At 49.7% G+C, this 26,915-nt stretch overlaps 1 protein-coding gene across 7 annotated transcripts in view; it reads right to left on the bottom strand.

The window, feature by feature from the left end:
- Positions 1-18,463, bottom strand: part of RUSC2 (RUN and SH3 domain containing 2) — a 53,678-nt gene extending 35,215 nt beyond the window's left edge. For 4 of the 7 annotated variants that reach the window (XM_074569082.1, XM_074569087.1, XM_074569086.1 and 1 more), the window contains exons 1-2: positions 18,324-18,463; positions 1,649-1,754 (exon numbers count right to left, since the gene is read on the bottom strand). The gene's annotated coding sequence lies outside the window, so the exon portion shown is untranslated. Of the gene's footprint in view, positions 1-1,648; positions 1,885-15,794; positions 15,909-18,323 lie in introns of those variants that run through there. The other 3 variants (XM_074569084.1, XM_074569085.1, XM_074569083.1) reach the window with 3 other exon arrangements.
- Positions 18,464-26,915: the final 8,452 nt, after the last annotated feature.

Genomic DNA, 26,915 nt, shown 5'->3' with positions numbered 1-26,915 from the left:
CCTGAATTTCCTCCCCATGCCCTCTACTGCTTGTCTCTGACCCACAACACCCTGTTCCTCCAGCTCTGCAATGCCCCTCACACCCGCCTCTTCTTCTCCACAGTTCCTCTACACCTCTGCCAAACATTTACCATTTTATCTACACTTTTCCTACCATCCTGTTACTCCTGACAGGATGAAGATGCTTTATCTGAATTATTCTTGGTCACTGGAGAACTACAGAAAGCTTTTGTGTAATAGGTTAGACCTGCTAAGCTCGGTTTTTAGCAACATCAGTATACAAGACTGTAGATGTCTGGAGGTAAAAAAAAATCAGATATTTGCTTCCCCCATACTCCATATACCTTTAAGACACCCATCAATTCAGTCCCTGTATGATCCATTCATCAACAGCCAACGCTAATCCAGCTTCCATTAACACCACATTCCCCAAAAACACCTGCAATTGCAACCCCACATGCTCAGCACCTTCCATAACCCGAAACGATTGCATCTGCTGTTTATCCCCTTCTGTTACTACATTCCCATGTGTACATTCCCCTACAGCCCCATCACTGTACCACGCGTACTGAAATGTCATTCTTTTGTACCTTTACCTTATTGTTCTCACTGACTGTCATCCTGAACATCGCCCCTCCAGCATCTATACCTGTATCCCACCATATACCCTTCTCTTTGTTCAAGCCCTCTCCCTTTGCCTTTGCAGAGGCAATTTGATGGAAGGATTTGTGCAGAGGGTGGGGGAGGGAAGAAGAAGGAAGGTGGGGAGGGAAAAGAGGGATTTGGCTATAACAAGACCATGTAATTAAGCTCTAGTAACTGGTACCCAGCCTGGACCCCTCATTTCCATAATTAAAAGCAGTAATTCCTCCATTCCTAGATAACCTTTCTCATCCGATCTGTGAAAAGAGGCAGGGAGAAAGCATCCATTTAACAGCCGGCACAGACACACCCTGGGAAACACAAAGGACTCCAGCCTGCACAGAACCCGTGCATCCCTCAGCAGAAGAGCAGGGTTTTATCTGCCACAATATTTTATCCTAGTGCCTTTTGAGCAATTGATTTACCAGTATTTAGAAAAAAAGGGACAGGAAAAAAAAAACAAACAAAAAACAACAAATAAAAAAAGCCAAAAGCCACACTGACAGCAGCCTTTCCTCTGCCTGCGTCCTTTGTTTCTGGCTTTTCATGGAAGCGCTGCCTGTCAAAATAGCTTTTGAGCCGCACAACAGCATCACCGCCAGGGATGCACAGAGAGCATGGTAGCCAGCGGGACCAAAACAATCCGTGTGGGCTCGTCTGTCATGGCAGGCACAATGGAGAGCTGTGCGGCGGCATTGTCGGGGCGAAGCACGGCTCGCCTCCGCACAACCAGCCCCGGACATGACAACTGTCATTTCACAGCTACAATGGACAAACACACATTCTGCGCAGCAACACCAGCCTCCTCACTCGCTCGCATCCATTATAATCACAGCAGCTCCGAAGCAACACAGCCTCCAAAGAGAGAAAGCAATCCTAAAATCCTTAAGCTCCATCGGGTAGCTGGCAATCTCTACAAAAACAAACTAGGCGCTTTGCAGGACAACGAACGGCCTGAAAACCATCTGTACGACTAACGCCCACCCCAACCATTTCTCCGTCTCACCTTTCCACAGATCCGCTGCTCCCTGCCTCCTCTCACTGAACACGCTCTGCTCCGGCACTGCTGAGCACTCGGATTCCAGCGGGCTCCGTGCTCTCTCACCAGGATGCTGTGGGAAACAGAGTCAATTTTTTTTTTTAATTTTTTTTTTTTTTTCACAGCTGCATCCCTGGCAATGCAGAGGGTCTGCGCAATCACATCCCCAATGCTCCTGCTGCTGCTGCTGCTGCTGCCGCTGTGACGTTGCTGCGTGTGAAGGAGCAAGCATGCCCACAGCACCGCCGTGCTGGCTTGCAATTAGTCCCTGCGGGACCTCAGACGAGGCAGGGGATGGGAGGGAGCAGAGAAGGAGAGGAGGGGAGACAAGTCGAGCCAGAAGATGGAGGATGGATTCCGACAGGAATTGGGAAATCGGGAAGGTAGCATCAGGAGAAATATAAAGACTTGTATATATAAATGTCTTATGACATATAACACAGCTGCAGCATCTTATTCTGTGATGAGCTTGGGTTTCAGATGGTTGCAAGCTGTCTGATCTCTTCTCCTGGCTTTGCAAAGGAAAGCAAAAGGAACTGAAGTGCGATGTTCCTACTGTTGGTAATGGCAGCCAGAGCCCTTGGAGATAAAATGCTAGTCTGCAAAGGAATACACGGATGGAGGAGGATGGGAGGACTTATAACTGAGAGATCAGGATGACTACAAGAAGCTTCTTGAAGCTTCTTTTACATTTCTATAGTGCCTTGTCCAAAAGAGCTCCATCAACACTATCTACACAGCACCCCTGAAACACAGCCACCCCCGGAGCGAGATGCAGCCACCGGCGCTTCCCCCAGTGCCAGACCCACCTGTCAGGGGCAGGATGTCTCCAGTCCCACAGGGAATCTCAAAATCAAGATCCCAGCAACTACTAACTACAGCACTTGATTAAAGTGCTGCCCGTTACCCGGGCTAAATCCCAGTATCTCTGCAAAGCAATCCACAGCAGATCTTCCTCCCCGAAGCCATGGACCACCACCTGCAAAAGCCCAGGCTCTCTTCCTACCCTGGGGCCATGTGAGGGGATTTTTCCATCATCCCCCTTTCACCAGCGGCAGCTGCAACCTGCTCCGTAGGCAAGTCAGTGCAGCTCCTGACAGGGCATAGGGAGCTTCGCCATGGGATGTGTGTGGTTACTTTTGTTTTTTCTATGACAGTCTGAGCGTGACCACGCACCCCAGAAACTCAGCTGCCCTGAGACAACCACCATGAAGGGACCACTCACGTTATTGCATTTTGCCACCCGGTCCCGCTCCTATAGCCACCACCCCATGCTGAGCTCAGGAAATGGGGCATCCACCTCAGAAAAAACAACTCCTATGAGCCCAAACCAAACCCCACCTCCTAACCCCACCTCCTAAACCAAGGCTGCATGGGGAGCAGGTAAGCCAGAGAAGAGGTAAAAATGTCACACAGAGACACAGTTCAGAGCCATGAAGAACCCTCACATGCCTGAGTACTTTTTGGTCTATGCCATCATGCACCCAAGGCAGCAATCAAATAAAACAAATACAACAGCCTGGTCGATACAACATTTTGCAGAAGCTTCTGCCTCTGGAGAGGCCAACATAAAAAGCTATGCCAGAAAAATGTTAGACTCATTACTGGAAGCGTCTGTCAATTGCCTCAGATCCCAGACCACCAGAAACCTTTAGTTTCTCCTCAGAAACCTTAGTATCTCTTCAGGTAACATTCAAATTGGATTTCACAGAATCACATAGAATCATAGAACAGTTTAGGTTGGAAGGGACCTTAAAGATCATCTAGTTCCAACCCCCCTGCCATGGGCAGGGACACCTCCCACTAGACCAGGCTGCTCAGAGCCCCATCCAGCCTGGCCTTGAACACCTCCAGGGATGGGGCATCCACAGCTTCTCTGGGCAACCTGTTCCAGCACCTCACCAGCCCCACAGTAAAGAATTTCTTCCTGATATCCAATCTAAATCTACCCTCTTTCAGTTTGAGAAAACTCTTTCAGTGTGAGAAAACTCTTTCAGTTTCTGACTGAAAACCCAGGGGCTGGTGGGTGGCTCCCACCAAGGGCTCCAGAGGCAGGAACCCAGGACTGTCCCCAGTGCAGAGACCCTTCCAGCGAGAAGAAAGAAATGGCCTTGGGCTGGTTGTGGGCTGTGCAGCCCGTTCACCATGCACGGGAGCCAGCATGGGAGACACGGCTCTGCTACTCACCTCCGAAACACTGGGAATGATCCCTCAGCCCGTTCCAAAGCTCAGGCTCCACAGGTGCCCCCTGAGAGGCCGATACCCGTGTCCCATTCGTGGTACTTCACACTCCACAGCCCTCTGCTTGCGTGTGGGTGCTCGGGACCCCACATCACCCCCTGGTCTTTTTCAAGCATCAGGAACAAGCCCCAGGGAGGAGGCAGGAGTGACGGACATACCTCTGCGCCTGGCCATTACAGCAAGCTGAAGGCTAGTCCTGCCAGGCTCGCTCCCCCCGAGCTGCAGTCAATGAGACTATTTACTGTACCCCCATTAGCGTGCAGCCCCCGGACCCCCGTACGGCCAGCCCCATTGTATTGTCAGCATTAATTAAGGCAGGCTCAAGCAGACATCTCTGGCCCGTTCAGCTGGGACAGTTGGGGAGCAGCAGGGAGGAAGGAGACAGAGAGTCTCAGCTGTGGAGCTCTGTGCGGAACAAGGAGCGTTTGTTACCCAGGAGACTCGTTCCCACAGCAGAGAGGAGAATGGAAACTATTTCGGTGCCCTCCCCAGTCCTCCACCAGCACTGCCAATGCTGACGCCAGGAGGTATAAATGCTGGCAGGCGGATTGCTTGCCTGCATCCCTGTCCCTGCCACAGGACACTGGCATTAACCGATTCACTGACAGCAATGCCTGCCTTGTGGCACAGACACGCACACCAGAGCAGATGGAGTCAGGGGGCTGTTTTGTTAAAAATCAGACACAGCAATGCAGCAGACAAGGGGCTCCCTCAGAACCACTCCTATTCACATATCTGTTCCCAGCATTAAGATTTGTATCCTCCTCCTCAAAACAGCTATTCAGCACGTTTTTCCCCCACCCCAAGCTCGTGTTGCCTTGTGCCTCTGCAGCGAGCATCCCTCTGCTGCACCTCCCTCCCAGGATCTGCCCCTCTCAGCAACACCGCTAAAAACTGACGGGCTGTCCCAGAGATTCATAGGCAGCAAGAGATTACAGGCACTAATGAGGAAGAAGAAAGCAGGGGACTGTCTTCTAGGAGATGACTTCTCTTTGATCACAGGCGAGTCAGTGAGAGAAGGGGAGCATGGTTGACTCCACAGTCTCAGGCAAGGAGGGGAGCAGGGATACTGCAGGCTGGTGACTGCTGAGAAGCAAGGTGAGGGAGATGGAGGTGCCAGAACATGCCTGTCCCTACAATATCAGGGGTCCCCATCCTGCTTGGCATGGGGAGGAAGGGATAGGTGCTACTGGGCACCACAGGGTGCAGCTTGGCAGCAGAAAACGGCTTATCAAGCAACGCTGATCTCATTACCCACAGCATCCTAGGTGTAGGGCAGGCATTTTGCCATCTTGCCTCCTTCCCCCATGCTCTAAGGGCATGAGAACTCAATGCACAACATATTCTCCCACCCACGAATTCCAGCAAGGAGGTGCACCCCATTCCCAGAGCCGGGCTGCAGCAGAGCTCACCACTTCAGGGGAGCCCCACGTGCTGCACTCACACTGGACACAAGCCCTGTGTGTACCTGCAGCGCTTGCTGACAACAACCAGGACACAAATAGGTCATCTAGGTGGAAAAAAAGCCCAACATATTTCTGTCTTGGCCTCAGGCTTCTTCCTTCACCTGCCTTCACCACTGGCTGCTAAGGTCAGCACACCCCCACATACAAGAAGGAAGAAAGCTTTCCACATTTGCTGCAGTTGTACAGCAAAATCACCCATCAGCAGCCCAAGCCTCCCACCTATTTGCTACAAATCTGCTCTGGTGATCTGTGAACTGGAAAGAGAGCAGCCCCAGATGCCAGACGGCTGCCTGGGCTGTACCTCTGATACCAAGCGCTGGGCAGGAACAGGTCTTTCATAACCCCTCACCCTCAGGCGTGATATACAACCTGCCCATCCTTGCAACAGCCAGGCAGCCCCAGGGCTACCACCTCTCCGCCACACCTCATGGCTGTAACCCAGCACAGGGAGCTGCCTGCCACCTCCTCCTAAAGGATGGATATTCTGGTGTAGCCCTCAGTACCTTCAGTGTGTCCATGCCTCTCTCAAGCAAGTAGAAAGTGGTATGAGCAGGTGAAACAGCACAAACATGCTTAGGGTACAGCTTCTGGCTCATCATGATCCCATCCGTAGCATGGCCAAAGGAGGGATGGGCATCCTCACTCTTTGCCATGTGCTGGACCACTCATGACCATGGTGGGAGGCACTCAGTGCCTTTCCACCTCACACGCTGATAGCTCATGGCAGAAATGTGAGTCCTTGAGACACACCAACCCCATCCACCACTGCTGAGGGTGCTTCAGGAATGCCAGAGAGAGAGATGTTGAGCTAAACAAAGCTGAGCTAAAAGCATGGTCCTGCTCTATCGGAGCAAGGGGGACCAGAACACAGAGGCCATGAGAAAAGCATGAGGTGCTGAAAACTTTATAAAAATCCTCGGAAAGAAAACCCAAAATCATTCTCCATCCCTGCCAACCCTGTCTTTCAAGGTCAAACAATATCCCTCTCTCAAACACACAGAGATCAATACAGGCTGATCGTTACCAACATGCGCTCGACAACTTTTCTATTCGGTGGGAAACAATATGGGAGTTTTTGAATGAGGGGTCAGAACCAAAGAAGACTGAGAAAAGAAGACATTAGCCTCGTGGCAATGGCTGCCCTCCATCCGCACATTTCCCAAGGGGGTCACCAACTGATCCCCCCACACTGAGCCTGCCTTCCGAGAGGATCCGGGGACAGAAGCACAGGGGTCTGTGGGGTTATGCTGTTTGCAACAGCAGGATGCACCAGCCCCCCATGGTGATCCTGCCCCAGTGACCCCTGCCCACTGCCCAGAGCAGCAGCACTGATTTCTTCAGGGCTAGCAACCCAAGGCAGGAGTCCTGCCTCCAAATAAGAAAATGGCTTGAGAAGAGAAAGTCATTGCTTCCCCCTCCCCCCCCCAAAAATTTTGACATTTCTTGTTGTTTGCTAACCATTTTCTAACAGAATTAATTCCCCAAATTAATTCTTATGATGTTTAAGAACATTCTCTAAATTTCTAGCTTATCTTTAGCCGTGCACAGCTCACCCATATTCACTCATGTTCCAAAAATGAGCTATAACGTCAGCGTTTATCCAGTCTGTGTTTAAAGTTATATCATCTGAGTTCTTTAATCACTTCACATTAGGTAGGCTCTTCATTTCTTTGATCATACCAGTATCCCTTCTCTGGGCCTGACCCAGTTTGCATACAGCCTTCAGAAAGTCACTGGAAATGTACGCAGTCTTCCAAGCAAGATCTCACCATGCCTTACTACACTAAAATTTCTCCACCTCTGATACAAATATTTTGTCCAACATGTGACATTTATCTATGAAAATCATAACTGCATCATACTAGCTGTTCACTGTAATCCTGCACATCACTGATAGACCCTGTGTTTTCCCCATCTCTCTCTCTTTCTCCAATGAGCTCCCAGTTGACCTGAACTTTTTACTGATTTCTCATGCACACGACTATGCGATTTTGAACTATTCAATTCACATTTGTAATATTCCTTAAGGACATCCATGCTCCTCCTGCTGAATAACCCTGAACTGCCTCTGATGATGCTTCTGAGCGTTGTGTCTTCAGGAAACATCACTAGCAAAGTCTTACTTTTTGATGCTCAGAGCAGTATTTGACATATTGAATAGCTTCCATTTCAAGACTACTCTCTACTAACAACTTCCCTTCAGACCAGTAGTTCCTCTTTCAACATTCCTGTTATCTTCTAGCCTGTCTGCTGCTCCTTACTTTCAGCAAAGGATGTTACAGACAGAAGTCCACATGGGTTCAAGGGGAGGTAGGACAAGCACTTGAGAGATCTATTTCAGGTTACTGAACAGACACAATATAATAGACTTAGCAAATTCCCCGGGGAAAAAAAAAAAAAAAGACACAATATCTGCGTGCCCTGCTTCCACTCTTCCCTAGCTGACCACCTGCAACAACTTTTGGAAAAATAATACTGGGCTGGGTGGTTCCTTCATCCCAATCCCTATCTTGATTTCCACCTTCCTGTATTAGGGTCGAAACCTTCCTATTGCTAGCAGCTATGCCTCACTGCCCAGGAACAGAGGCTTTCACAAGCTCCATAAAAAGTCACAACTACCAGATAGGGCTGGTGCTGGCACGGCTCCCCACGGGGCTGGGCTGAGTTCCACATACCACTACAAAACTGAGATGTCAAGGGGAAAACCAAACCCAGCCCACAGCCAGCTGACCGTCTCCAGTCCCTTCCAGCCCAGGATTCCAGTATGTTCATACTCTTTTTTTCCTAGGAAAGTGCTGCTACCATTTTACATGCAGGAGACCGGGGCAACAAGGAGATACGAACCATTTGGAAGGCTGTGGGAAAGGGAGAACCAATCCTACAGCCCCAGTGCCCACCTTTTAGCCCTAATACTTAGTACTGCCCAAGCAAGACCACAAAGAAATAGCTGAACACTTTTCGGCAAAGGGAAATCAGGACAGAAACAAGAGGGCAGCTCCTGAATCATGACCGAAGTCTCAGCTTCTATCTGATAAATCAAGCTCATAAACCTGTGCAGAAAACCTTGAATTACAGCAAAGCCTGGACATAACTGATCCAGACTGAGATTTTCAGAGTGCCTGAAGCAGGAGCTCAGCTCTAAGAGCAACCCTGTTTCTTCAGGCACTCTCTCAAATATTTATGATAACACTGCGTGGGAATATAAACCCTTTCACTAATCAAAGCCTTGGCAAAAGGAACAGAAAGGCTATTATTACAAAAAAGATATGCCTTCTAATCTGGCAATCAATTGCTCGGAGCAGTCCGTGGTAACAAAGGATACTAAGGTGTTACTGGCTTCACTCCTATTAAAATCAGTGTTCAAAATGGGATCAATGCTGCCTCTACAGCACAATTTACCTAAACCATCAGTTCCCCACTGCCATGAGGAAAGCCTTAAGTTGCCACATTATATACTACATAGGAGCTGGTGAATTTGGCAGCTGCAGTTCTGCTGTATTCACCGGTTTGTATTCTGACCTCAAATAAAAATCATGCGTTTCCAACCAAGCAGCTGAAAAGCTGCAGGGCTGAGCTGAATCCGCAGCCCTGAAATGGTTCACTGCCTACATACAGGCACAGACTGCTGTGTACACAGCACGCACGGATGAAGGAAGGTGACCGCCTATGGTTCCCATGATGTACACCAAAGTGACATTCCCTTCCCAGTCCAGGGGCATCGCCGGGCTGAATCAAAGTGAGGGTGACTGCACCACAAACGAGCTTCTGCTCACAGAAACCACCATGGAAGGGATGCAGCAGGGAAGGGGCAAACAGAGGAGAAGAAAAACATCTCTGTTGGACACACAAGAGGCCACATCCAAGAATGGAAAAACCCTCCTGCCCTCCTGCTTCAGTACTGAGTCATAAATATTCCAGTTTTCCAAGGCAACGGCAAGCATGAAAACTGCTCAGGATTTCTCGCAGAAAGCCCACAGTCGCCTCTCTCTGCGCATGCCCAAGCAGTTCCCTGCCATCACCGCGCGGAGCGTCAGCAGAAGCCCATCAGTGAGATCTGACAATTCACTGCCAAGCCAGTCCCCAGCAGACCTCCCTGTTCTCAAACACTCCCACCTTTGCAACGAAGCCCAGGGAGCATATATTGAAGGACGTGGACCTGTTGGAGAGGGTCCAGAGGAGGGCCACGAAGATGATCGAAGGGCTGGAGCACCTCTCCTGCGAAGACAGGCTGAGAGAGTTGGGGTTGTTCAGCCTGGAGAAGAGAAGGCTCCGGGGAGACCTTACAGCCCCTTCCAGTACCTGAAGGGGGCCTACAGGAGAGATGGGGAGGGGCTGTTTGCAAGGGCACGTAGTGATAGGACGAGGGGGCAATGGTTTAAACTAGAGCAGGGTGGGTTTAGATTAGACATTAGGAAGAAGTTCTTTACAGTGAGGGTGGTGAGACACTGGCACAGGTTGCCCAGAGAGGTGGTGGAGGCCCCATCCCTGGAGACATTCAAGGCCAGGCTGGATGAGGCTCTGAGCAACCTGATCTGGTTGAAGATGTCCCTGCTTACTGCAGGGGGGTTGGACTAGGTGACCTTTAAAGGTCCCTTCCAACCCAACACATTTTATGATTCTATAACCACCAGCTGATTTATTAGGGACCTGTGATATTAATTACAGTTGTTTACACCGATTTTTTTCCTAAGTTTCTCCATTTACCACCCAAACTGGACACAGCAGTGCTGCTCTGCAGTGTTACCTGCCCTACCTGGCTATGTTTTAGTGGCAAATAAAGCAATGCCTAGACAGCTTGTGCTTCTGCAAAGCACCCTCTGATTAAAAGGGGCCACTGAAGGTACACTCCAACACCAGCCACTATTAGCAATGTCACAGCACAACATTGGCAGGCATAAGACTCCACTGCCACCCAAGAGACTGTCTGGGCACGCAAATGCCAGTAGGCATTTCAAAAAGCTGCAAAGGACAGTTAAGGGAGAACCAGTGAAAACTTGGGCTAAAAAGCCTCCATAACACAGGCTTGCAATTAAATCCTGGAGACCCTGCTGGCTCTCAGGTGGGGCGGTTATTTTTTACTCTTCATCTGTATCATCTACAGTACCGATGCTGTTAGCTGAAGGGACAAGGTTGGTGCACAAACAGCAAAGTGACACAAATTATCATCATTACCATGACACCTCACCTAGCACAGATTGCACATCCCCACCCATAATCATCATGCGTGAGCGGCTCATTCAGAAGGGATCTGTGGCTACCGTTGATCACAGGCTGAACTTGAGTGGTTGTGGCATTTCGCTTTGAAGCAGGCACAAAGTATGTAGGGCTGTATGCACAGGCATGTCATATGCAAGACGTGGAGTAATCCTTCCTCTCTGCCCAGCCCCAGCACATGCCTTGTGGACGTGTCCTATATGGACAAACTGGTGAGAGTTCAAAGAGAGGAAGGAAGAACGGCAAGGAGAGGATTGCAAAGCAAGTGGGTTAGTTCTTGGTAGAAAACCAGGGGGTACGTGAAAGCAGTTCTGAAATGTCTAAGAGGCTGCTGCCAAGCCCAAGTGAACAAGCTGTTCTCCACATCCCTGACAACAGGAATAGGCTCCCTGAGGGGCAGCAAGAGAAGTTTATGTTAGACATCAGGTATAGCAGTTACAACTAGCCATTCATTATTGCCAAAACAGCACAGCAGTCTGAGTTAAGACTAGTTTTCTTAATATTTTGCATGGTCTTGTCTGTCTCAGAAGCTCTTTGCTTTACTTATGTAGAGGCATGCATTCCTGTTAATTTTCACAGGCCCTTAGTGTCAGGAATTGGAAACAATTTATTCTTGTAGCTTGCTGCCAAAGAAATGCCCATCTTAGGTTCTTGGCCAACCCAGGGTGCCACAGCATCAGGAGATACCGATAGAGGGAAGGGACTGGACTGCTAAGATGCAGGACGCAGCGCATAATGTCCCAATCACTGGGAGATTCTAGAGAGATGAAATGAAGAAAGACAAGGAATGGCATAGCCTGAGTCCACTATGCCTGGGTCAGGAAGATGTAATTATATGGCTTCTGGAGGTCTTATTCTCATATGATTTCTGTTTGACTCAGAGGAACAGGAAGCCTTTAATGCAGGATTAAAAGATGAAAGCAGTTTATTCTGTGAGGCAGAATACCTGGAGAAACAGAAACACGTTCCTGGGCGGACATAGCAAACCTACAGGTGTGGCCTGAGAGTGGAAAAGCATGCCATGCCAGCTGACCTGGCAGCTAATCCACCCAGCTGTTAAAAACATACTCCAGTTGGTTTGGTTTTGTTGGGTTTTTTTTTTCCTAAATGGAATATGCCTAGCATCAGCTTTCAGACAGTGGATTCATCCTCCTTTCCTCCACCATGGCGAACAGACTTTTTCTCATAAACTCAGTCTTGTTCAAGATGATTCTTGACCACAGCTGAGAGCTCTCCTAACTTTTTCTTCGGTTACCTTTTCCCATCTAATGCAGCAGGCTGTCCTGAATCATCAGTCAGCTGTAGCCAAGGTCTCCATGCCAGGTCAGCCCATGATTAAATAACCTTTTGGCTGTATGTGCTTATCGGTGTATGCTTAATTGGCACAAAGAGTCTAATCTGCAGCACCTAGCTGCTGTGCAGCCAGTTGTGCAAGGTCTACCTCCTCCAAAAGACATGTTCAACCAACGGGCACCCACCCTGTACACAGGCAGGCACAGAGAGACAGAAATGGGAAGTATGTGCCTGTCCACGACGTGCTACAGTTTTGCCCACGTTGGAGAAAGACCAACAACAAAGGAAACGCTATAGGGATAAAGGGGATCCGTGTGTGGGAGGAAATCCTTCCATGTTATTTAAAATAGAAAATAAAAGCTGGCGGAGGCAAAGCCCAGGCGCCAGTGAGGAGGCAGGCCACGAAGGCACTGCAGGTCAGAGGAGATGCCTGACAAACATGCCAAGCTTAGACCACACTGAACCGGCTGAAAGAGGGCTTGGCCTCATGTGAAGCAGAGGAAAGAGATGGGGCACACTGCTCTACAAGGTTGCCTGTGGAGATATCTCAGCACTTCAGGAACTGCTGGAAACTGCTGTGGGGCTCTGGCACCACACAGGAGATGGTGCCAGAGCAAAGTCCAGCAAAGTGGTGCTTAAAGATGACAAACAAGATCATATGTTCCCCATAGACCTCAGACACATTCCAGCCAGGGGAACAAGAACACGCCAGGGTGGAAAGAGCCCTGAAGGAACCCTCAGGAGCTCTGTAATGTATGACGATACACAGAGCCTTGGCTCAGGCCTAATAATAAGCAGGAACGATGATGACTCAGAGATCTCCTTTGTTGGCTGGACAGGGGAGAGGAGCAGGAAGGAGCAGAGGAACGGAAGAGCAGGAAGCCCCTGATAAAGGACCGATTGCCCAGAGCATGTTCCTGGACAAACAGAAACATGCTTTTCATCTCCGTGACGTATTTCCATCTCCAGACAATTCTGAAGTCCGTGCTTTCAACACACACCTAAGAAAGCACTCCATCCTGTGCACAAACCCAGCGTGTCCCTCTCAACACACAGCAAGCAAAAGAAAAGAGCAGCTAAATGGTGAGATGGGGAGGAGGGTAGCAAGGGCTGAGCATGCGAGATACAACAGTTCAAGCCAGAAGAAGAGCGGCTGCTCTGCTCTCACTCATTCTCAGTGCGACGCCCAGAGAAAACCCTTGGTCACAATGTTCTTACGGGACCTGCTCTCCATCCCTGGGAACGTCTGCCAGAATTAGTAATCCCATATCAGAGGAGGTGAAGCATGGGCTGCCAAACAGTGCTTGTGACCTTTTTAGCAATTTTTGCACACCTGCTGCTTTCACAGCAACTTTCTGTATCAGCTTAAAATAAATCCATCCCTTCTGAAAGTGAAGTACTCAAAGATTGAGTACTTCTCAATCTTTGAATTGAGCACCTGTCCCTTCCTCTACAAAGCTACAAACTAGCACAGATGTACTGGGGGATTAATGCTATAGTCCTGAACCCCAGTATCTGAAAGAGAAGCGTGGTCTCCCCTGTCCATGACACTGCTCCTTTCAAGTCAAGAGCAAATAGATAAGCCCAAGCACTTCCCACGGGTCTGCAGCCAGGAGACATCTCAGCTCTTTTCCTCTTCTGTATGAGGGGCTCCATGTATTAAGCCATGTAACAACAATGGGTGCTCCACTCCCACAGGGGTAACTTCTCCTACGTCCCATATTAGACATGGCAAGAGTGAAGCCACATCATATACCTGCAAGAGAGAGCATTTCTGTCTTCAGATGGGGCTTCTTTCAGCGTGAGCCCTCCAAGAAGCATTTCTGTTGGTTCTAGGCTCCACACACTGAAGGCAAGAACTCAGCGGGGTCTGTTGCTTTCCAGTGGGTCTCCTGTTTTCCAGTACACAACAGTGGCTGATGCTGCATCAGCATGGGAGCACCTGAATTACAGACCTAGCACAGGACTTGCCCAACAACAGGCAAAACCCAGCCGGAGGGAAATAAAACGTGGCTTCCAGCTCCTCAGGGGGATGGTGCATCCAGAGCTGGCTACACAGCCCAAGGAGCACGGCTCCCCAGCAATCCCTGCCGTGTGGTCCAGTTTTCAGTTATAGGCACCAACCACACCATGAAAAGGGCAGAATTTTGGAATTACTTTTGTGTTTAAAAGGATAGCAAGAATGTCCAGACCCATAGCTGTTTATTCAACATGTAGATTTAATACACCTTCTGCAATTAAACCAATCTGGCTACCAGTCCTCAGGATAAACCTAACATAGGGCCAGAATCCCTACATATGCATTGCTATAGTCCAAAACCTTTTAGCGAAGCAGCTAGATCTGGCTACTTGCAGCCGGCTAGATTAAAGCTCAGGTTAACCCCTCCCAGCATTCCTATACCTCTCATTAGACTTAGCGATAATATTCAGAACACACAGGGAAAGCTCGGTTAGCAAATAATGTAATTAGAAGTGAAAGTCTCACATCCTCTTGGTGACCAGCACATCTTCTGAATCTGAGGATCAGTGTCCTCCGTGGTCAGCAGGACAGCAAGAAGAGGCAAACATGGGGATCCCTGCTGGACCCCCTCCTGCTGCCCCCTCCCAAGGGTCTAAGGCTGCTATCTATGGAAGATTCCCAACACTTTGGCTGATACGACGCCAGCATTTGGGCAGGGCTCGGTGTTATTTTTAACACTTGCTCACATAACTCTTTGGATGAATCCTGGGAAGAGCTTGCCACCAAAATAGTATACTGTGGGCACTATTTATACACCCACTGGCAGCACAGCAGGATATGGTAAGCAGGGGAAGCTAGAGGACCCCCTTCCCTCCTCACAGCTTAGCAACTAGGGATACAGAGGGGGGGTGTCTAAAATATGGTTTGTTGTTTGGGCTAGTCCTCAGTAGTAAACTATAACCTGCAGAAAGGCCTGATACCCTTGTCTGTCTTGCTTAGGAGACTCTCGTCCACATGGGAGGGAAGCCCAGGTACAGCAAGCTTGGGGAAGATGGATGGCTGTGTGCACAGGGGCAGGGACACCCCAGCTGCTGTGGACTAAAAAAGGAACAGCTGTGCCTAAACACCAGCTGGGTCAGAAGAATATGCTGCTACCCTCCTATTTTATCTATTCTTGGCTACTGCAGGGAAATCCAGCAGGGGCAGGGTTTCTTGGACATCACCTCTTTTCGCTGTGCAGCCCCAGTAAAGATGTGCAGCGGTGGGGGAAGGTGGAGCATTAAATGCCAGTGGAAAGGAGGCACCAGGCTCGTAAGACTGACTCTCCTTCACCCCTAAGGACAACAGCAGCCTCAGGCCTTTCCATATCAAAACACCTTGCCCTAAAGGTCTGAAGGGGGGATAAAAAAATAGATACCCTTTTAAGACTACCCAGGGAAAGGAGGCTCTTCCCCTCCCTAATTTTCTGGGGTAAAAATAATTTCTCTCAAGCCATTTCCATGAATGTTAAACTTCCTTGTTTTTTGCCTTCCGTGAGCTTCTTCTCCCTTTTCCTTTCTCCCAAGACACCTTCAGACTGCTCTCTCTACAGCCATGTCACCCGGAGAAGCAGGTGACATGACCTGCAGAACATGCACAGGATGCTGCATAAGATCAGAGGAGAGAGACAGGCTCGGGAGCGCCAGCACAGCACCCTGGAGCAGAAAGGGAGCCAGAGTTTGATTTTCCAGTACGGAGGTAAAAAGAAAATGGATATACGCATTTTCTTTCCATATAATAGAGGCTACAGCCTGAGCCAGCGTAGCGACTGTTCATCAGAGCTACAGAACAATGCAAAATAAAACCATGTACGCGCTACTAATTGCAGCATGCTCTCCAGGCAGGGGCAGGACCAGCGGCATCACTTTTAGCAGAACAAACGGAAGGGATCAGCTCCTACCTTGCCAGATACAATCTCCCCAGACGGTGGTCTCGGCTCACTGCAGCTGGGAGCCGGCTGCGGCAGCAAGGGCATGAAAGCAACGGGGAGAACACAGCACGCAGAGCCAGCGATAATCCAAAGCAAAACCAGCTTGTCCCCATGCCGGCCCAGGGATCAGCGAGCCATGCCGCGGGGAGGCTCCGCGGGCAGCTCTGCCGCTGCTGCAGGATGGCGGGCGGCAGGCGACATGACGAGGCGCTTCTCCCAGATGGGAGCTGGCTCAGGGATTCCTCCGGCTGCCCGCCACCCGCTGCTCCTCGGGCACAGCCGTGCCAGGCTGCTGGTCTCGCCTGCAGCGCATGTGGGCAGGAGAGAAAAGCAAGGTTCTGCGGGCTGCTGGCGGCGCCAGGGCCGGGCTGCTCGCTAAAGCCCCAGTGTAAATACAGATGCACTCACTCGGGAGAGGGCTATGGCAGAAATGCAGCTCGTGTTACAGAGAGACCCATTTACAGCAAGCTCGGGAAGAAGGGAGGGTGATGGGGCTCTGCGGGCGGCTGCCTGCCAAGGAGAAGCCATGGGGTGAAGGGACCCCTCACGAGGGGAGACACCCCCACCCCCAGCTCCACACTCCCCTACGTCTCTGTACACAGCACCTGCTAGCCGTAATGCAAACCTATGCGATTTCTCCATCCCATGACCCACCTGGGACAGCCCCAGCCCCGCACCTTCTCTGACGCACGGTGCTGCAGCAGCCCATCACGCCTGGGAGAAAGGCTGGTCAGACTACAGCTCCATCCGTGTCTGCCACCAGCTCATGGTCCACAAGCCCATTCCCATTTTCTCCCCATGCTCAGGGACTCTGGTCGCATCTTTGGGACTTACCCTCTCTCTCCAGTTCTCCGCTGGTGCTCTTTTTTCCTTTCCACTTCAGAACAACTTACAAGCTGTATTGCGACTGGGTTTACACCAAATACAGAAGATGGAAGACAGGGACTGGTCAAAGAAGCAATGTGTCAAAGGGTTTGAGGGCTATGCCTCTGTTGTGCCCACAGCTGGAACCAGCAGTAGAGCGGGTTTGCAGGTCCCAGCCACTGCCCATTAAACCAGCACTGACAGACCTCAGCAAGAAGCTGAGAAGGAGCTGTTTCAGGATGCTTACCACAGCTGGCACAGCCTATTTTCCGTAAGCCTGGTGCCAGACAGGCATAAAGGTTACGCCAGGGACCTCTGGGTGCAGCCAGTGACAAAGAACAGGGGGTTCATGTAGTCACGTAGCAACCTGTTCCATGGAGGTGGGGGGGCCTCCTTTGAAAAAATATTGCCTAGCCTCAAAAGAAAAAAATTGAAAACAATTGTTTTAGGCCAATTGCATCAGGTAGTGCTGTTAAAAACCTAGCTTCAAGGAGGGCACAGGGACCCCAAAGTAATAGGTATATGTCCTGGTGATACCTACCAGAAGAGTGAAGCCAGCTGGGCATTAAGCCAGCCTGAAATCATAGAATCAAAGAATGTGTTGGGTTGGAAGGGACCCTTAAAGGTCACCTAGTCCAACCCCCCTGCAGTAAGCGGGAAAATCTTTAACTAGAGCAAATTGGTCAGAGCCTCATCCAGCCTGGCCTTGAATGTCTCCAGGGATGGGGCCTCCACCACCTCTCTGGGCAACCTGTGCCAGTGTCTCACCACCCTCATTGTAAAGAACTTCTTCCTAATGTCTAATCTAAACCTACCCTGCTCTAGTTTAAACCATTGCCCCTCGTCCTGTCGCTACATACCCAATGCTCCCTGTTGATGAGAGGAGCCAGGTTGTATTATCTACTGTCTCCTACCCCTTCACACAACTGGGAAAGAAAAAGTTATTCCTGCATAGTGACAAGGTGGGAACAGATCTCTCCTGGCATGAAGCCACTACACTGACAGTGTGGTCCACTGCTAAGCAAGACAACAGTGAAGCCACGTCTTCAACCACGCTGCTTCTGCAGCCAAACCAGTCTCAGCCAGGGAATGGCTAACCACCAGATGATCCCAAAGGGTTTAAAAAACCATTCACACAAGCCCAGGCTCTAGTGAGGCAGTGGAGAGTGTTTAGATCAAGGCTGCAATAAGGCTCACCACATCAGCAGTGACAGCAATCCTGCCAAGGCACAAGTGACAGCCCTGCGGCATCCACAGCCTGCCGGGAGCACGGGCATCTACCTTGCCTGGGGAGCCCTGCCTACAAGCTCTCCCCTGTGCTTTCTGGCCACACCTAGAGAGATGGAGGCAAGCGATACCCACAGAGAACAGGGTCTTCTGTACATCCTGGCCTCGTCTCAATTCGGGAGCTGCTCTTCCCTACACACACTGCTCCGCCTCAGCCTGACCCACTGCCCACGTTCATCATTCGCTGCAGGGATCCAGCCGTTACAGGACAGGACAGACACGGTCAGCACCACTTCTCAGAAGTTTACTTTTCCAGCTCAGCTGCATAAAATCTCAAGCAGACCACCTCCCTGTTCCGTGCCTCAGTTTCCCCCACCCCCTCCCTGAAATAAGAATCAGAACACTTACCAAGCTGCTGCAGATGTCGTAAAGCTAACTTCATTACAGGATGCTGGCAGGCTGTAAACACTAACGAGCATCCTGCGACACTCTTTTTCCACCCATGGAGCAGAGACTCCTTGTGGTTTTCCCCAGCATATGAAGCTTCCTCCACCCTCAGCACAGCAGGTACACTGCAAAGACAGGGATCCCCATTATACCCCAAAACAGCAGCTTCGGTCCCTCAATCAGCTGCGTCCAGGCCATCTGCCAGGCAGGAACGCAATGCACCAGCCCAAGCCTCGGCCGAGCTGTCAAGGCAGCGGAAGGGCTGGGGCTGCAGGGCTCTGGAATTCCAGCAACGCACAAACACCCCTTGTCAGCCTGCAACCAGGAATGACTCCTCCCTGCCCTGGACCAGGCTGAATCACTGGAAATACCAAAACAACGATGAGGTCACGTTCCCCGCGCAAAGAACCGGAGCCAGATATAGCCGTATGGAGAAGCGTGCTAAAAAAGGGACAGGCTGTACAGGCAGGAGGCTCTGGCAGACAGGCACCCCGGGCATTTGTCTCGTTTAAAAACAGCCCGAGGCTGCCAGGAGACTTTTTTCCCCCTTTATTTTCCTTTCTTTTTTTTTTTTTTTTTTTTTTTTTCCTTCTCTGCAGGGAACTGGGCAGCACAACAGGGGCTTTAAACTCTTCATCCATCCCACTGAAAGAGGCACAAACCTTAGAGCTTGTGAGTGTATAGATTTGGGTTGGAGGAACAAGGCAGCGGTAAAATTATGCCTGGATTCTGAGCCCGGTGTTCCCAAAACCTCACTGTGATACCTTGCTCAGGTTTAAAAACAGTTAAGAATCCCCCTGCAGCAAGCTGAATGACAGACAAAAATCGTATGTCCATTACTGCCTGGTTGTTTTCACTACAGCCTCAGCTAGCTTCCACAAAAAAACCCAAACATTGGTTTGGTAAGTTTTCAGCGGGGTGAGAGGCAAATAACAGTGCTATTGCTCCTAAAATGAGCGTCTAAGGCACTCCATTATCAGCAAATAGTCTTCTCAAGGCAGTGCAGTTCCAGCCTTTCCCAGTTCTCAGTGAAGGGAGAATGGAGGCATTTTGTTTTCTTGGACTGTGAAGGAAATTGCAACACAGGACTTGGAAAGGACAGAGGAATTCACAATAGAATTCGCAATAGCCTGCTCTTTCCCCTCTCTGTAGGACGAGGCATTTGGATGGATAACAAAAACACCCACAGTTATATGAAGAAGGGGCTCTAAAACTACAGATTTTATTCCATCAGGACATAAACCAGATCCCAATCAGAAGCCAAGGAGGTGCAAAAATAGCACCAGACAGCTAACGCCTGGCATCTCACCTGTTCAGCTGGGCAATAGTCACTGAGCTGGCATACTCTGCAACAACCACAATGGTGTCTGGAACACTGAGTTGAGGGGTTATGCCTGCACCAGCCCTTTCTCCTCAACCGCTTTCAGATTTGCTAATAAAAGATATAAGAAAATCTGTGGTGGCCTGTGTGTAACTCCCACAGGACAGCCATTAGACCAGAAGTGCTCAAAACCAAATCAGTTCATTTTCACCCCACAGTTAACAGCGTGTTCTGGTAACAAGAACCACCATATTGGATCACAACAAGAATTATTCTGGTCTAGTGCCTTATCCTTGACATTTTGGCACTGGCATATACATATCAGAGTACAGACTGATCCCTCCTAAGGCCACACTCATCAGCAGTGAAGGAACTTCTAGCACTGGAGGCTGCACACCAACTACCATGTTTAACAGCCACTGAAACACATTTCTGCCACTGAGGTGTCTGGTTCCTTTAGGAATCTGTGTGTATTTTCAGCCTTCATGCCATCTCATAGCAACATGTTCTACAAATCAACTGCGTTGAAAAAGGACTTCCTTAACCTCCTGCCTAATAAATAATTTTTCTGGATGTGCTGTTTCTGTGCTGTGAGAAATAGCAAAGTTGAGTAAGGTTATTCCTTACTCAACTTCTCTCCAGTGTACACTATTTTATAGGCCTTTACTCTTTCCCGCTGTCATCTACTTTTCCTTATTTAATCTCTCTTCCTACAGAAGCTATCCCAGTCCCTTAATCATTCTCATTCCCCTTTCCTGTATCATGTGCAGGTCTGTGCCACTCTTTTTGAGAGAGGATGACCAGACTGTGCGTGGTACTCAACATGCAGGCACAACATGAGTATACAAGTATATTGACATAGAGACACAGCTAAGTATACAAGAAAATATATACCAGCAAATACAGGCTGGGCAGAGAATGGCTTGAGAGCAGCCTTGAGGAGAAAGACTTGGGGGTGTTGGTGGATGGGAAGCTCAGCATGACCCAGCAATGTGCACTCACAGCCCAGAAAGCCAACTCCATCCTGGGCTGCATCAAAAGCAGCGCGGCCAGCAGGGCGAGGGAGGTGATTCTGCCCCTCTGCTCCGCGCTGGTGAGACCCCATCTACAGTACTGTGTCCAGCTCTGGAGCCCTCAGCACAAGAAGGACGTGGACCTGTTGGAACAGGTCCAGTGGAGGGCCATGAAGATGATCAAAGGGCTGGAGCACCTCTGCTATGAGGACAGGCTGAGAGAGTTGGTGTTGTTCAGCCTGGAGAAGAGAAGGCTCCAGGGAGACCTTACAGCCCCTTCCAGTACCTAAACGGGGTCTACAGGAGAGAGGGGGAGGGGCTCTATATCAGGGAGTATAGCAATAGTACGAGGGGTTGTGGTTTTAACCTGAAAGAGGGGAAATTTAGATTAGATATTAGGAAGAAATTCTTTACTGTGAGGGTGGTGAGGCACTAAAACAGGTTGCCCAGGGAAGCTGTGGATGCCCCATCCCTGGAGGTGTTCAAGGCCAGGCTGGATGGGGCTTTGAGCAGCCTGGTCTAGTGGGCGGTGTCCCTGCCCAGGGCAGGGGGTTGGAACGAGATGAGCTTTAAGGTCCCTCCCAACCCAAACCATTCTGTGATACTATGATTTTTTGCCTTATTCTTTATTTCCAGGATGAGGTCTGCCTTTTTGGCTACAGCTGAACATTGATCTGATTCGCTCAGATAACGATCCACAGTGACTCCAAAGGGCTTCTTGTGGGCAGTGAGAAACTGTTCACAAATCACCATTACATGCATAAAGATGTGGCATTTATCAGCATGGAATCCCACTTGCTGTTTTGTCATGCTAATAGTTTTGCAAGATACTGCTGTAATTCTTCAGGCAGTTTTCAAACTGACTACCCTGACCGACTTAGAATCATCAGAAAATTTTAGTCTTCACTCCGTCTTCCAAACCACAGATAGCTAGATGTGTTGCACAGCACGCGTTCCACAGAGATCCCCGCCGGACCCAGGCACCACAGGCAACAGAGCTTTGATGCACTGCAAAGCCTGGTGTTTGACACGGAGTGCCCTCAGCACAGCGACCAGGAATGCTCCATCTCAGCAGGATATCCCACCACGGCCTGATGCAAGGAGCTGCAGAGCTCTAGTGCTCATGGTCTGCACCTGAACTTGTGCTGACACAGGGCCATGCACAGCTAGACACCTGCACCACATACTCCACAGGCTTTGCCAGGCAGGGTCTCAATGCTGTGTATAAGGTAGCACTACCATTACAGAGGTAGGATGGCCACACTCCACATCCCATTGCTGGGATGAGATTAGCAACACACCAAATCTGCGCTCACACACCACCATCTCAACCATTGTCTTGCCCTGGCACTTGAAGATCCTGGTGCAGTTTGAACCAGCCATTGTGAAATCAGCCAACAAGCAGTTCTTCTGGTGAAGGACATGAACAAGTTGCTCAAGAGACACCACCACCGCAGTGCATAGTTTTCTGCAAAGCAACTGAACTAGCAGCGAGACTGAAAGCATCCTAAGGCAGTGTCCTCCAACAGCAGCCTTTAGAGGTTGTGCCAGACAGATGCTGGTGTCAGCAGAACATTTGTGACTGCAGACCAAGAGCTGTCCATGGGGAGACTGTTGAGACAGGAGCAGTCCTGAGGGGGACACTGTGACCGGTCACCCTGGCAATGTGGTTAGCACAACTCACGCCATTTTATAGGGCAAGCAGCCATTCCCCATGGACAAGCGGGTCATGTATTCCTTCCCTTTCCCTCATTATCAGGCCCTGAAGGTCCTGTGCACCAAGTGCACAAACCAAACAGGCTTCTTCTTCCCGTCTGGCCTCAAGGTTCCTGGGCACCAGGAACCTGTTAATAAAATAAAGCTTTAATTGTAACTATGATTTAGTACCATCATCATTCTGCCAAGGTTTCCTAAGAGAAGCCATCAGTGCCAGTGGCAGACACACATTCCCATCCACAGCTCCACTGAGGACTCAGTCGGAAGTACAGAGTCCGGGGCAAGGCTTAAGGGCTACAAAGATGCTCAGCAAATACCCACCCCAGGCACAACAGATGTGAATTGTGGAAACCAGTATTCCCAGTCCAGGCAAGCACACAAAGGAATGGCAAGAGGAGAGGGAGCAACTGTGGGCTTCAGATGAGCAGCAGATATCACAAGCAAAACCTCGTCGAGGCTTCACATTCCAGAATCAGAGGAACAGAGACCTACAGCCAACAAACCTCAGAAAACTCCCTGCTGTGTGTGCAGGGCTTTGGTGAAGAACTGGGAATTAAGTGTTCAGCGGAAGGCAGATTGCATAAGGCCAAGCAGAACTGGGGTAAGAAGCCTCCCTGAACATCTGGGAGGGATACAGCGAGCAGAAAAACTCCTCCCAGCCAAGTTTACCCTGAAGCATTCTAAGTCGAGCTGGCAAACCAGCAGGATCCGATGCCTGGCCCAGCTTCAGCAGAGCTTACCACAGGAAAGAGCATCAGGCAGCTACAACTACACACAGTATCTTCATTTCATTTATTCCCAGAGCTCAGAGGTACCCTTGCCACACAGCAGCTTGATGGCGTGGGCAAGGGTAAAGGAGGGCACTTCATCTGTCCCTCGTCTGTTTCACATGAAATAGTGCCTGCAATCCCCACAGAAAGACAGAAAGGAGGTTTCCATGAACCATAACCCCTATGTAATATCCTGGTCTGGGTTATTGCATTCTGCAGCTCACATAAAAAGAGAACAGATGTACTCCTGCACTGCCCAGTCAACAGCTCCACCAACCCATCCACACGGCAACACAACCAAGCCACTGAGTAGAGAAAACTCAGGATACCTGGCATGCTGCACAGGAAAAAGTGTCAGACAGCATCTGCTGCCACAGCAAAAACTGAACCAGAAGCAGAACTGCAGGCAGAATACTGGGCAACCATAAAAGTGGCTTGCATCTTTTGAATATTCTCTGTTCTCTTATCCACAGCCTGAAGGTTTTTGAAGGACGATTGCCAGGAGGTAAGGAAGACTCTGAAGCAGCTGCTCTAGGTGGTGCTGTCTAAGCCCAAAGGATGCAAATCCACTGCTGCCAGAGAAGGGTCACCAGACTGGAACCTGGCCCTGCAGCTTCTATGAAGCACATGAACTACCAGACTTTCAGACTACAATTTTTCAACATGAGAGTACAAATTAGTTTTCTAAATACAGACCTACACTTTACATGGAATGAATGGCCTGGATGCCTGCAGGGCTGATGGAGGATAGCACTCCGCTCCAGACGACACAAAAGACTTCAGTTTAAAATTCAGGGCAGCTGCTGACGCCCTGAGTCACCTTGGTCTGCATCCTTCATGCCCCAGCTCCCCGCTGAATGAGACGACACTGATCCTCCCCGCCTCTCAGGGGAGGGAGAATGCAATAAAGCTTAAGAGATCCCAGGATTTCTGCCATAAATCCCAAAGTTAAGGGAGGCAAGTGGGGCTGCCCATTATGTACAAAAGTCAGGCTTCTTTTATTAAGTGCCTAATACGGATGTGGAAGCAGGATGCAGTCAGTAACAAAAACATTGGCCTTCCCTTGAGACGCAGCCGCTTGGATCAGACAGCCCTTTGTTTGCGGGGTGATGCATGGGGCTGGAGATGGCACCTATAGGTCTGCCCCACCTCTGCATTCGGGTCTGGGAATAAACCGCTCTGGCAGTGCGAAGAAGCATCTCGGCAGCGCAGCCCCCGCCGGGGCACAGGCAGCTCCCTGAAAACAGGCACGACGCTCACAGGGAACCTATGAAAAGTCAGTGGTTGGATCGTTATGTTTTCCTAATTCAGAGGAAGCTTGGCCCAGCTCCGATTTCCCGCAACATCTCTCAGTGTCGGGAGGGGTTGGGGGCGGGGGGGCGGTTGGAAAAGGCCAGATCCATTTATAGCTGGAAAGTCTGGCAGAGGGCTCGGCGTTGTGCGGAAAGGCAGGGAGCTGACAGCTCAGAACAGCCAGCTCCACCCGGCAGGAGCGGCAGGCTGGGCAAAGAGAGACAGGGAGGGGGTAGGAAAACCACTTCCCTTCAAGCTGGGAGCGACGGGAGAGAGGTTGCTCCTCCAACAGTGCCAGGCTGAGAAAAACACTCTCTACTTCTGCGTGAATTATAAGAAGTAGGGCAGCAGAAGACTCGCCTTGGAAAAAGTGAAGAGCAGCTGAGCTGCAGCCACGGCCAGAAGCACTGGCAGGTCAAGCCCAGGCTGCAGGGCTCTGTGCTCTCCTTCTGAGCCCTGCATCATGTCCACCCTTGCAGCAACCCAGTCCCCGATCATCGGGACAGGGCTAGAGGTGGGTCCTGAACAGGGAGCTGAGGCTGGGAACTTGGCTTTGCTAGAAGGAATGTCAGCTCTCTCACTACAGCGTATTTACACTGGCTGACGCATAAGTAGATGCAGTAAAAAGTCCTTTCCAGCCCCCATGGAAAAAGCTTGCCCCTGAGGACAAGACAGTAGTTTAAAGCATTAACATGCACAGACTTGTGCTATGATGACTTCAGCTCCTCCCCACGTTATCGGGCACAAGATAGCGAGAGACGACAGGTATTTATTTAGCTAACACAATTTAGCTAACAATTGTGCATATAGAATCAATCACAGAATCGTCTAGGTTGGAAGGGACCCTTAAGATCCTCGAGTCCAACCATCAACCTAACACTTTACAGTAAAGATAGGAAAAATAACCACAAAAGCTGCATTAGGGATCACAGAGATGATGAGGCCGCAACAAAAGCCTGTGCAGTCCAGACAAGGCAGTGAAATACCAGTGCTATTGTACAAGCACTGATGACAGTAGCATCATACAAAAAAAATTCTGGTCACCCGCATTTAAAAATGATAAACTCAAATGAACAGGTGCAGAAAGGGCCTGGGGGAAACAGAAAACCTATCAAACAAGAAGAAATTTAAGAGCCTGGCTTGTTTAGCCTAGCCAAATGCAGGCAGAGAGCGGATAGGATTGCTCTCTAAATATATCACTGGAGACAAACAAAACTGCTGAAGCAAAAGGATAGTGCTGGCACAACAACAAGAGAATAAATGCACTGTGAACACATTTAGGTTGAGAATTAGAGGGGAAGAAAAAAAATCAACCATCAGAACAGCTTTATCAGTGGTCTGATGGGATTATAGGACACAGCACCTCTGCCCACAGGTATCCTTTATGCTGTTTTTGTTACAGCTGGTAATTATCGCAGCTCATTATTCAGATGGCTCCTTTACTTGCAACAGACCTTGTTGAGGATCACTCCAGTTGGAGAACCTAGGGCAAGCAAGCAGCTCTCCTTTGCCCTCCCATTCCGTAAGAGCTGCTCACGACTAATGACTTCCAAGCTACAGGGCAGTGGAAGAGAGTTGTGTGGATGCACACTGATAAAGTGAGAGCCACGGGGCAGCCTAGCAGGAATGCAGGTGTAGTGCTTAGCCATGAGAAACACCCTTGAGGTGCTTCTGCCCAAAAGCACCTCCACACTATTAGCAGCAGAGGCTTCTACATGTCATCCTATTGGATTCATGCGAGAGAGAACATGCTCTAAGCCCTTCTCTGCTACAGTCTAAGAAAACTAACCATATCATAGAATCATAGAATAGTTTGGGTTGTAAGGAACCTTTAAAGGTCATCCAGTTCAATCTGCCAGCAATGAGGAGGGACACCTTCAACTAGATGCTCAGAGCCCCCTCCAACCTGACCTTGAATGTTTCCAGGGATGGGGCATCTGACACCTCTCTGGGCAACCTGTACCAGTGTTTCACCACCCTCAGCATAAAAAATTTCCTTATATGTAGTCTAAATCTACCCTCTTTTAGTCATCATCACTGGTTATGATCAAAGCATTATCATTCTTGATTCTGAAACTGCTGCCAGATGGGCTGGCGAATCTTTAGAATCACAGAATCATAGAATGGTTTAGGTTGGAAGGGACCTTAAAGACCATCCAGTTCTAACCCCCTGCCGTGGGCAGGGACACCTCCCACCAGACCAGGCTGCTCCAAGCCCCATCCAGCCTGGCCTTGAACACCTCCAGGGATGGGGCATCCACAGCTTCTCTGGACAATAACTTCCGCTGGTGCTACAGCAGAAGCACTATATGGCCCTCTGTATTATGGAATAATGAGAAAAAAGGAGGGGGGAGGGTAAAGCAAAAAAAAATTTCAGGGATTAATTTTTGATATATATTGATCAAATCCAAGAGCTTCATAAATTACCACTGTCAGGCAT

The sequence above is a fragment of the Larus michahellis genome, chromosome Z (assembly GCF_964199755.1).
Source record: "Larus michahellis chromosome Z, bLarMic1.1, whole genome shotgun sequence".
Classification (NCBI taxonomy): Eukaryota; Metazoa; Chordata; class Aves; order Charadriiformes; family Laridae; genus Larus; species Larus michahellis.
The sequence above is the reverse complement of the archived record's forward strand: the minus strand, read 5'-3'. Positions and strand labels throughout refer to the sequence as shown.